This window comes from Passer domesticus, unplaced genomic scaffold (assembly GCF_036417665.1).
Source record: "Passer domesticus isolate bPasDom1 unplaced genomic scaffold, bPasDom1.hap1 HAP1_SCAFFOLD_72, whole genome shotgun sequence".
Lineage (NCBI taxonomy): Eukaryota > Metazoa > Chordata > Aves > Passeriformes > Passeridae > Passer > Passer domesticus.
Window position 1 is genome coordinate 45,843 of NW_026990171.1, and position 12,218 is coordinate 58,060.

Genomic DNA, 12,218 nt, shown 5'->3' on the forward strand with positions numbered 1-12,218 from the left:
GCACCTTGCATCTGGGAGATATCCTGAACCATGCAGAATTTCAGCAGGCAGCCGGCCACTCCGGGCCACCGGGCCCTGGACAGGAACCATGCCCTTTCGCCTGAGAAACAAAACTCACCAGGCCAGGTTCCTGATGTCAGTTTGCAGGAGGCACTTGGCACTCTCAAACCAGACACAGTTGCCTGTGGGGGCACCTTGCATCTGGGAGATATCCTGAAGCATGCGGAATTTCAGCAGGCAGCCGGCCACTCCGGGCCACCGGGCCCTGGACACGAACCATGCCCTTTCCCCTGAGAAACAAAACTCACCAGGCCAGGTTCCTGATGTCAGTTTGCAGGAGGCACTTGGCACTGTCAAACCAGACACAGTTGCCTGTGGGGGCACCTTGCATCTGGGAGATATCCTGAAGCATGCGGAATTTCAGCAGGCAGCCAGCCACTACAGGCCACCGGGCCCTGGACACGAACGATGCCCTTTCCCCTGAGAAACAAAACTCACCAGGCCAGGTTCCTGATGTCAGTTTGCAGGAGGCACTTGGCACTGTCAAACCAGACACAGTTGCCTGTGGGGGCACCTTGCATCTGGGAGATATCCTGAACCATGCGGAATTTCAGCAGGCAGCCGGCCACTCCAGGCCACCGGCCCCTGGACACGAACGATGCCATTTCCCCTGAGAAACAAAACTCACCAGGTCAGGTTCCGGATGTCAGTTTGCAGGAGGCACTTGGCACTGTCAAACCAGACACAGTTGCCTGTGGGGGCACCTTGCATCTGGGAGATATCCTGAAGCATGCGGAATTTCAGCAGGCAGCCGGCCACTCCGGGCCACCGGGCCCTGGACACGAACGATGCCCTTTCCCCTGAGAAACAAAACTCACCAGGCCAGGTTCCTGATGTCAGTTTGCAGGAGGCACTTGGCACTCTCAAACCAGACACAGTTGCCTGTGGGGGCACCTTGCATCTGGGAGATATCCTGAACCATGCGGAATTTCAGCAGGCAGCCGGCCACTCCGGGCCACCGGGCCCTGGACACGAACGATGCCATTTCCCCTGAGAAACAAAACTCACCAGGTCAGGTTCCGGATGTCAGTTTGCAGGAGGCACTTGGCACTGTCAAACCAGACACAGTTGCCTGTGGGGGCACCTTGCATCTGGGAGATATCCTGAAGCATGCGGAATTTCAGCAGGCAGCCGGCCACTCCGGGCCACCGGGCCCTGGACACGAACGATGCCCTTTCCCCTGAGAAACAAAACTCACCAGGCCAGGTTCCTGATGTCAGTTTGTAGGAGGCACTTGGCACTCTCAAACCAGACACAGTTGCCTGTGGGGGCACCTTGCATCTGGGAGATATCCTGAAGCATGCGGAATTTCAGCAGGCAGCCGGCCACTCTGGGCCACTGGGCCCTGGACACGAACCATGCCCTTTCCCCTGAGAAACAAAACTCACCAGGCCAGGTTCCTGATGTCAGTTTGCAGGAGGCACTTGGCACTGTCAAACCAGACACAGTTGCCTGTGGGGGCACCTTGCATCTGGGAGATATCCTGAAGCATGCGGAATTTCAGCAGGCAGCCGGCCACTCTGGGCCACCGGGCCCTGGACACGAACGATGCCCTTTCCCCTGAGAAACAAAACTCACCAGGCCAGGTTCCTGATATCAGTTTGCAGGAGGCACTTGGCACTCTCAAACCAGACACAGTTGCCTGTGGGGGCACCTTGCATCTGGGAGATATCCTGAAGCATGCGGAATTTCAGCAGGCAGCCGGCCACTCCGGGCCACCGGGCCCTGGACACGAACCATGGCCTTTCCCCTGAGAAACAAAACTCACCAGGCCAGGTTCCTGATGTCAGTTTGCAGGAGGCACTTGGCACTGTCAAACCAGACACAGTTGCCTGTGGGTGCTCCTTGCATCTGGGAGATATCCTGAAGCATGCGGAATTTCAGCAGGCAGCCGGCCACTCCGGGCCACCGGGCCCTGGACACGAACGATGCCCTTTCCCCTGAGAAACAAAACTCACCAGGCCAGGTTCCTGATGTCAGTTTGCAGGAGGCACTTGGCACTGTCAAACCAGACACAGTTGCCTGTGGGGGCACCTTGCATCTGGGAGATATCCTGAAGCATGCGGAATTTCAGCAGGCAGCCGGCCACTCCAGGCCACCGGGCCCTGGACACGAACGATGCTCTTTCCCCTGAGAAACAAAACTCACCAGGCCAGGTTCCTGATGTCAGTTTGCAGGAGGCACTTGGCACTCTCAAACCAGACACAGTTGCCTGTGGGGGCACCTTGCATCTGGGAGATATCCTGAAGCATGCGGAATTTCAGCAGGTACCCGGCCACTCAGGGCCACCGGGCCCTGGACACGAACGATGGCCTTTCCCCTGCGAAACAAAACTCACCAGGCCAGGTTCCTGATGTCAGTTTGCAGGAGGCACCTGGCACTCTCAAACCAGACACAGTTGCCTGTGGGGGCACCTTGCATCTGGGAGATATCCTGAACCATGCAGAATTTCAGCAGGCAGCCGGCCACTCCGGGCCACCGGGCCCTGGACAGGAACCATGCCCTTTCGCCTGAGAAACAAAACTCACCAGGCCAGGTTCCTGATGTCAGTTTGCAGGAGGCACTTGGCACTCTCAAACCAGACACAGTTGCCTGTGGGGGCACCTTGCATCTGGGAGATATCCTGAAGCATGCGGAATTTCAGCAGGCAGCCGGCCACTCCGGGCCACCGGGCCCTGGACACGAACCATGCCCTTTCCCCTGAGAAACAAAACTCACCAGGCCAGGTTCCTGATGTCAGTTTGCAGGAGGCACTTGGCACTCTCAAACCAGACACAGTTGCCTGTGGGGGCACCTTGCATCTGGGAGATATCCTGAAGCATGCGGAATTTCAGCAGGCAGCCGGCCACTCCGGGCCACTGGGCCCTGGACACGAACGATGCCCTTTCCCCTGAGAAACAAAACTCACCAGGCCAGGTTCCTGATGTCAGTTTGCAGGAGGCACTTGGCACTCTCAAACCAGACACAGTTGCCTGTGGGGGCACCTTGCATCTGGGAGATATCCTGAAGCATGCGGAATTTCAGCAGGCAGCCGGCCACTCTGGGCCACCGGGTCCTGGAAACGAACCATGCCCTTTCCCCTGAGAAACAAAACTCACCAGGCCAGGTTCCTGATGTCAGTTTGCAGGAGGCACTTGGCACTCTCAAACCAGACACACTTGCCTGTGGGGGCACCTTGCATCTGGGAGATATCCTGAAGCATGCGGAATTTCAGCAGGCAGCCGGCCACTCCGGGCCACCGGGCCCTGGACACGAACGATGCCCTTTCCCCTGAGAAACAAAACTCACCAGGCCAGGTTCCTGATGTCAGTTTGCAGGAGGCACTTGGCACTCTCAAACCAGACACAGTTGCCTGTGGGGGCACCTTGCATCTGGGAGATATCCTGAACCATGCGGAATTTCAGCAGGCAGCCGGCCACTCCAGGCCACCGGGCCCTGGACACGAACCATGCCCTTTCCCCTGAGAAACAAAACTCACCAGGCCAGGTTCCTGATGTCAGTTTGCAGGAGGCACTTGGCACTCTCAAACCAGACACAGTTGCCTGTGGGGGCACCTTGCATCTGGGAGATATCCTGAACCATGCGGAATTTCAGCAGGCAGCCGGCCACTCTGGGCCACCGGGCCCTGGACACGAACGATGCCCTTTCCCCTGAGAAACAAAACTCACCAGGCCAGGTTCCTGATGTCAGTTTGCAGGAGGCACTTGGCACTCTCAAACCAGACACAGTTGCCTGTGGGGGCACCTTGCATCTGGGAGATATCCTGAAGCATGCGGAATTTCAGCAGGCAGCCGGCCACTCCGGGCCACCGGGCCCTGGACACGAACCATGGCCTTTCCCCTGAGAAACAAAACTCACCAGGCCAGGTTCCTGATGTCAGTTTGCAGGAGGCACTTGGCACTGTCAAACCAGACACAGTTGCCTGTGGGTGCTCCTTGCATCTGGGAGATATCCTGAAGCATGCGGAATTTCAGCAGGCAGCCGGCCACTCCGGGCCACCGGGCCCTGGACACGAACGATGCCCTTTCCCCTGAGAAACAAAACTCACCAGGCCAGGTTCCTGATGTCAGTTTGCAGGAGGCACTTGGCACTGTCAAACCAGACACAGTTGCCTGTGGGGGCACCTTGCATCTGGGAGATATCCTGAAGCATGCGGAATTTCAGCAGGCAGCCGGCCACTCCGGGCCACCGGGCCCTGGACACGAACCATGCCCTTTCCCCTGAGAAACAAAACTCACCAGGCCAGGTTCCTGATGTCAGTTTGCAGGAGGCACTTGGCACTCTCAAACCAGACACACTTGCCTGTGGGGGCACCTTGCATCTGGGAGATATCCTGAAGCATGCGGAATTTCAGCAGGTAGCCGGCCACTCAGGGCCACCGGGCCCTGGACACGAACGATGCCCTTTCCCCTGAGAAACAAAACTCACCAGGCCAGGTTCCTGATGTCAGTTTGCAGGAGGCACTTGGCACTCTCAAACCAGACACAGTTGCCTGTGGGGGCACCTTGCATCTGGGAGATATCCTGAAGCATGCGGAATTTCAGCAGGCAGCCGGCCACTCCGGGCCACCGGGCCCTGGACAGGAACCATGCCCTTTCCCCTGAGAAACAAAACTCACCAGGCCAGGTTCCTGATGTCAGTTTGCAGGAGGCACTTGGCACTCTCAAACCAGACACACTTGCCTGTGGGGGCACCTTGCATCTGGGAGATATCCTGAACCATGCAGAATTTCAGCAGGCAGCCGGCCACTCTGGGCCACCGGGCCCTGGACACGAACGATGCCCTTTCCCCTGAGAAACAAAACTCACCAGGCCAGGTTCCTGATGTCAGTTTGCAGGAGGCACTTGGCACTCTCAAACCAGACACAGTTGCCTGTGGGGGCACCTTGCATCTGGGAGATATCCTGAAGCATGCGGAATTTCAGCAGGCAGCCGGCCACTCCGGGCCACCGGGCCCTGGACACGAACCATGCCCTTTCCCCTGAGAAACAAAACTCACCAGGCCAGGTTCCTGATGTCAGTTTGCAGGAGGCACTTGGCACTGTCAAACCAGACACACTTGCCTGTGGGGGCACCTTGCATCTGGGAGATATCCTGAAGCATGCGGAATTTCAGCAGGCAGCCGGCCACTCCGGGCCACCGGGCCCTGGACACGAACGATGCCCTTTCCCCTGAGAAATAAAACTCACCAGGCCAGGTTCCTGATGTCAGTTTGCAGGAGGCACTTGGCACTCTCAAACCAGACACAGTTGCCTGTGGGGGCACCTTGCATCTGGGAGATATCCTGAAGCATGCGGAATTTCAGCAGGCAGCCAGCCACTACGGGCCACCGGGCCCTGGACACGAACGATGCCCTTTCCCCTGAGAAACAAAACTCACCAGGCCAGGTTCCTGATGTCAGTTTGCAGGAGGCACTTGGCACTCTCAAACCAGACACAGTTGCCTGTGGGGGCACCTTGCATCTGGGAGATATCCTGAACCATGCGGAATTTCAGCAGGCAGCCGGCCACTCCAGGCCACCGGCCCCTGGACACGAACGATGCCATTTCCCCTGAGAAACAAAACTCACCAGGTCAGGTTCCGGATGTCAGTTTGCAGGAGGCACTTGGCACTGTCAAACCAGACACAGTTGCCTGTGGGGGCACCTTGCATCTGGGAGATATCCTGAAGCATGCGGAATTTCAGCAGGCAGCCGGCCACTCCGGGCCACCGGGCCCTGGACACGAACGATGCCCTTTCCCCTGAGAAACAAAACTCACCAGGCCAGGTTCCTGATGTCAGTTTGCAGGAGGCACTTGGCACTGTCAAACCAGACACAGTTGCCTGTGGGGGCACCTTGCATCTGGGAGATATCCTGAACCATGCGGAATTTCAGCAGGCAGCCGGCCACTCCGGGCCACCGGGCCCTGGACACGAACGATGCCATTTCCCCTGAGAAACAAAACTCACCAGGTCAGGTTCCGGATGTCAGTTTGCAGGAGGCACTTGGCACTGTCAAACCAGACACAGTTGCCTGTGGGGGCACCTTGCATCTGGGAGATATCCTGAAGCATGCGGAATTTCAGCAGGCAGCCGGCCACTCCGGGCCACCGGGCCCTGGACACGAACGATGCCCTTTCCCCTGAGAAACAAAACTCACCAGGCCAGGTTCCTGATGTCAGTTTGCAGGAGGCACTTGGCACTCTCAAACCAGACACAGTTGCCTGTGGGGGCACCTTGCATCTGGGAGATATCCTGAAGCATGCGGAATTTCAGCAGGCAGCCGGCCACTCCGGGCCACCGGGCCCTGGACACGAACCATGCCCTTTCCCCTGAGAAACAAAACTCACCAGGCCAGGTTCCTGATGTCAGTTTGCAGGAGGCACTTGGCACTCTCAAACCAGACACAGTTGCCTGTGGGTGCTCCTTGCATCTGGGAGATATCCTGAAGCATGCGGAATTTCAGCAGGCAGCCGGCCACTCCGGGCCACCGGGCCCTGGACACGAACGATGCCCTTTCCCCTGAGAAATAAAACTCACCAGGCCAGGTTCCTGATGTCAGTTTGTAGGAGGCACTTGGCACTCTCAAACCAGACACAGTTGCCTGTGGGGGCACCTTGCATCTGGGAGATATCCTGAAGCATGCGGAATTTCAGCAGGCAGCCGGCCACTCTGGGCCACTGGGCCCTGGACACGAACCATGCCCTTTCCCCTGAGAAACAAAACTCACCAGGCCAGGTTCCTGATGTCAGTTTGCAGGAGGCACTTGGCACTGTCAAACCAGACACAGTTGCCTGTGGGGGCACCTTGCATCTGGGAGATATCCTGAAGCATGCGGAATTTCAGCAGGCAGCCGGCCACTCTGGGCCACCGGGCCCTGGACACGAACGATGCCCTTTCCCCTGAGAAACAAAACTCACCAGGCCAGGTTCCTGATATCAGTTTGCAGGAGGCACTTGGCACTGTCAAACCAGACACAGTTGCCTGTGGGGGCACCTTGCATCTGGGAGATATCCTGAAGCATGCGGAATTTCAGCAGGCAGCCGGCCACTCCGGGCCACCGGGCCCTGGACACGAACCATGGCCTTTCCCCTGAGAAACAAAACTCACCAGGCCAGGTTCCTGATGTCAGTTTTCAGGAGGCACTTGGCACTGTCAAACCAGACACAGTTGCCTGTGGGGGCACCTTGCATCTGGGAGATATCCTGAAGCATGCGGAATTTCAGCAGGCAGCCGGCCACTCCGGGCCACCGGGCCCTGGACACGAACGATGCCCTTTCCCCTGAGAAACAAAACTCACCAGGCCAGGTTCCTGATGTCAGTTTGCAGGAGGCACTTGGCACTCTCAAACCAGACACAGTTGCCTGTGGGGGCACCTTGCATCTGGGAGATATCCTGAAGCATGCGGAATTTCAGCAGGCAGCCGGCCACTCCGGGCCACCGGGCCCTGGACACGAACGATGCTCTTTCCCCTGAGAAACAAAACTCACCAGGCCAGGTTCCTGATGTCAGTTTGCAGGAGGCACTTGGCACTCTCAAACCAGACACAGTTGCCTGTGGGGGCACCTTGCATCTGGGAGATATCCTGAAGCATGCGGAATTTCAGCAGGTAGCCGGCCACTCAGGGCCACCGGGCCCTGGACACGAACGATGGCCTTTCCCCTGCGAAACAAAACTCACCAGGCCAGGTTCCTGATGTCAGTTTGCAGGAGGCACCTGGCACTCTCAAACCAGACACAGTTGCCTGTGGGGGCACCTTGCATCTGGGAGATATCCTGAAGCATGCGGAATTTCAGCAGGCAGCCGGCCACTCCGGGCCACCGGGCCCTGGACACGAACGATGCCCTTTCCCCTGAGAAACAAAACTCACCAGGCCAGGTTCCTGATGTCAGTTTGCAGGAGGCACTTGGCACTGTCAAACCAGACACAGTTGCCTGTGGGGGCACCTTGCATCTGGGAGATATCCTGAAGCATGCGGAATTTCAGCAGGCAGCCAGCCACTCCGGGCCACCGGGCCCTGGACACGAACGATGCCCTTTCCCCTGAGAAACAAAACTCACCAGGCCAGGTTCCTGATGTCAGTTTGCAGGAGGCACTTGGCACTCTCAAACCAGACACAGTTGCCTGTGGGGGCACCTTGCATCTGGGAGATATCCTGAAGCATGCGGAATTTCAGCAGGCAGCCGGCCACTCCGGGCCACCGGGCCCTGGACACGAACCATGCCCTTTCCCCTGAGAAACAAAACTCACCAGGCCAGGTTCCTGATGTCAGTTTGCAGGAGGCACTTGGCACTCTCAAACCAGACACACTTGCCTGTGGGGGCACCTTGCATCTGGGAGATATCCTGAAGCATGCGGAATTTCAGCAGGCTGCCGGCCACTCCGGGCCACCGGGCCCTGGACACGAACGATGCCCTTTCCCCTGAGAAATAAAACTCACCAGGCCAGGTTCCTGATGTCAGTTTGCAGGAGGCACTTGGCACTGTCAAACCAGACACAGTTGCCTGTGGGGGCACCTTGCATCTGGGAGATATCCTGAAGCATGCGGAATTTCAGCAGGCAGCCAGCCACTACGGGCCACCGGGCCCTGGACACGAACGATGCCCTTTCCCCTGAGAAACAAAACTCACCAGGCCAGGTTCCTGATGTCAGTTTGCAGGAGGCACTTGGCACTCTCAAACCAGACACAGTTGCCTGTGGGGGCACCTTGCATCTGGGAGATATCCTGAACCATGCGGAATTTCAGCAGGCAGCCGGCCACTCCAGGCCACCGGCCCCTGGACACGAACGATGCCATTTCCCCTGAGAAACAAAACTCACCAGGTCAGGTTCCGGATGTCAGTTTGCAGGAGGCACTTGGCACTGTCAAACCAGACACAGTTGCCTGTGGGGGCACCTTGCATCTGGGAGATATCCTGAAGCATGCGGAATTTCAGCAGGCAGCCGGCCACTCCGGGCCACCGGGCCCTGGACACGAACGATGCCCTTTCCCCTGAGAAACAAAACTCACCAGGCCAGGTTCCTGATGTCAGTTTGCAGGAGGCACTTGGCACTGTCAAACCAGACACAGTTGCCTGTGGGGGCACCTTGCATCTGGGAGATATCCTGAACCATGCGGAATTTCAGCAGGCAGCCGGCCACTCCGGGCCACCGGGCCCTGGACACGAACGATGCCATTTCCCCTGAGAAACAAAACTCACCAGGTCAGGTTCCGGATGTCAGTTTGCAGGAGGCACTTGGCACTGTCAAACCAGACACAGTTGCCTGTGGGGGCACCTTGCATCTGGGAGATATCCTGAAGCATGCGGAATTTCAGCAGGCAGCCGGCCACTCCGGGCCACCGGGCCCTGGACACGAACGATGCCCTTTCCCCTGAGAAACAAAACTCACCAGGCCAGGTTCCTGATGTCAGTTTGCAGGAGGCACTTGGCACTCTCAAACCAGACACAGTTGCCTGTGGGGGCACCTTGCATCTGGGAGATATCCTGAAGCATGCGGAATTTCAGCAGGCAGCCGGCCACTCCGGGCCACCGGGCCCTGGACACGAACCATGCCCTTTCCCCTGAGAAACAAAACTCACCAGGCCAGGTTCCTGATGTCAGTTTGCAGGAGGCACTTGGCACTCTCAAACCAGACACAGTTGCCTGTGGGTGCTCCTTGCATCTGGGAGATATCCTGAAGCATGCGGAATTTCAGCAGGCAGCCGGCCACTCCGGGCCACCGGGCCCTGGACACGAACGATGCCCTTTCCCCTGAGAAATAAAACTCACCAGGCCAGGTTCCTGATGTCAGTTTGTAGGAGGCACTTGGCACTCTCAAACCAGACACAGTTGCCTGTGGGGGCACCTTGCATCTGGGAGATATCCTGAAGCATGCGGAATTTCAGCAGGCAGCCGGCCACTCTGGGCCACTGGGCCCTGGACACGAACCATGCCCTTTCCCCTGAGAAACAAAACTCACCAGGCCAGGTTCCTGATGTCAGTTTGCAGGAGGCACTTGGCACTGTCAAACCAGACACAGTTGCCTGTGGGGGCACCTTGCATCTGGGAGATATCCTGAAGCATGCGGAATTTCAGCAGGCAGCCGGCCACTCTGGGCCACCGGGCCCTGGACACGAACGATGCCCTTTCCCCTGAGAAACAAAACTCACCAGGCCAGGTTCCTGATATCAGTTTGCAGGAGGCACTTGGCACTGTCAAACCAGACACAGTTGCCTGTGGGGGCACCTTGCATCTGGGAGATATCCTGAAGCATGCGGAATTTCAGCAGGCAGCCGGCCACTCCGGGCCACCGGGCCCTGGACACGAACCATGGCCTTTCCCCTGAGAAACAAAACTCACCAGGCCAGGTTCCTGATGTCAGTTTTCAGGAGGCACTTGGCACTGTCAAACCAGACACAGTTGCCTGTGGGGGCACCTTGCATCTGGGAGATATCCTGAAGCATGCGGAATTTCAGCAGGCAGCCGGCCACTCCGGGCCACCGGGCCCTGGACACGAACCATGCCCTTTCCCCTGAGAAACAAAACTCACCAGGCCAGGTTCCTGATGTCAGTTTGCAGGAGGCACTTGGCACTGTCAAACCAGACACAGTTGCCTGTGGGGGCACCTTGCATCTGGGAGATATCCTGAAGCATGCGGAATTTCAGCAGGCAGCCGGCCACTCCGGGCCACCGGGCCCTGGACACGAACGATGCTCTTTCCCCTGAGAAACAAAACTCACCAGGCCAGGTTCCTGATGTCAGTTTGCAGGAGGCACTTGGCACTCTCAAACCAGACACAGTTGCCTGTGGGGGCACCTTGCATCTGGGAGATATCCTGAAGCATGCGGAATTTCAGCAGGCAGCCGGCCACTCAGGGCCACCGGGCCCTGGACACGAACGATGGCCTTTCCCCTGCGAAACAAAACTCACCAGGCCAGGTTCCTGATGTCAGTTTGCAGGAGGCACCTGGCACTGTCAAACCAGACACAGTTGCCTGTGGGGGCACCTTGCATCTGGGAGATATCCTGAACCATGCAGAATTTCAGCAGGCAGCCGGCCACTCCGGGCCACCGGGCCCTGGACAGGAACCATGCCCTTTCGCCTGAGAAACAAAACTCACCAGGCCAGGTTCCTGATGTCAGTTTGCAGGAGGCACTTGGCACTCTCAAACCAGACACAGTTGCCTGTGGGGGCACCTTGCATCTGGGAGATATCCTGAAGCATGCGGAATTTCAGCAGGCAGCCGGCCACTCCGGGCCACCGGGCCCTGGACACGAACCATGCCCTTTCCCCTGAGAAACAAAACTCACCAGGCCAGGTTCCTGATGTCAGTTTGCAGGAGGCACTTGGCACTCTCAAACCAGACACAGTTGCCTGTGGGGGCACCTTGCATCTGGGAGATATCCTGAAGCATGCGGAATTTCAGCAGGCAGCCGGCCACTCCGGGCCACTGGGCCCTGGACACGAACGATGCCCTTTCCCCTGAGAAACAAAACTCACCAGGCCAGGTTCCTGATGTCAGTTTGCAGGAGGCACTTGGCACTCTCAAACCAGACACAGTCGCCTGTGGGGGCACCTTGCATCTGGGAGATATCCTGAAGCATGCGGAATTTCAGCAGGCAGCCGGCCACTCTGGGCCACCGGGCCCTGGAAACGAACCATGCCCTTTCCCCTGAGAAACAAAACTCACCAGGCCAGGTTCCTGATGTCAGTTTGCAGGAGGCACTTGGCACTCTCAAACCAGACACAGTTGCCTGTGGGGGCACCTTGCATCTGGGAGATATCCTGAAGCATGCGGAATTTCAGCAGGCAGCCGGCCACTCCGGGCCACCGGGCCCTGGACACGAACGATGCCCTTTCCCCTGAGAAACAAAACTCACCAGGCCAGGTTCCTGATGTCAGTTTGCAGGAGGCACTTGGCACTCTCAAACCAGACACAGTTGCCTGTGGGGGCACCTTGCATCTGGGAGATATCCTGAACCATGCGGAATTTCAGCAGGCAGCCGGCCACTCCAGGCCACCGGGCCCTGGACACGAACGATGCCCTTTCCCCTGAGAAACAAAACTCACCAGGCCAGGTTCCTGATGTCAGTTTGCAGGAGGCACTTGGCACTCTCAAACCAGACACAGTTGCCTGTGGGGGCACCTTGCATCTGGGAGATATCCTGAACCATGCGGAATTTCAGCAGGCAACCGGCCA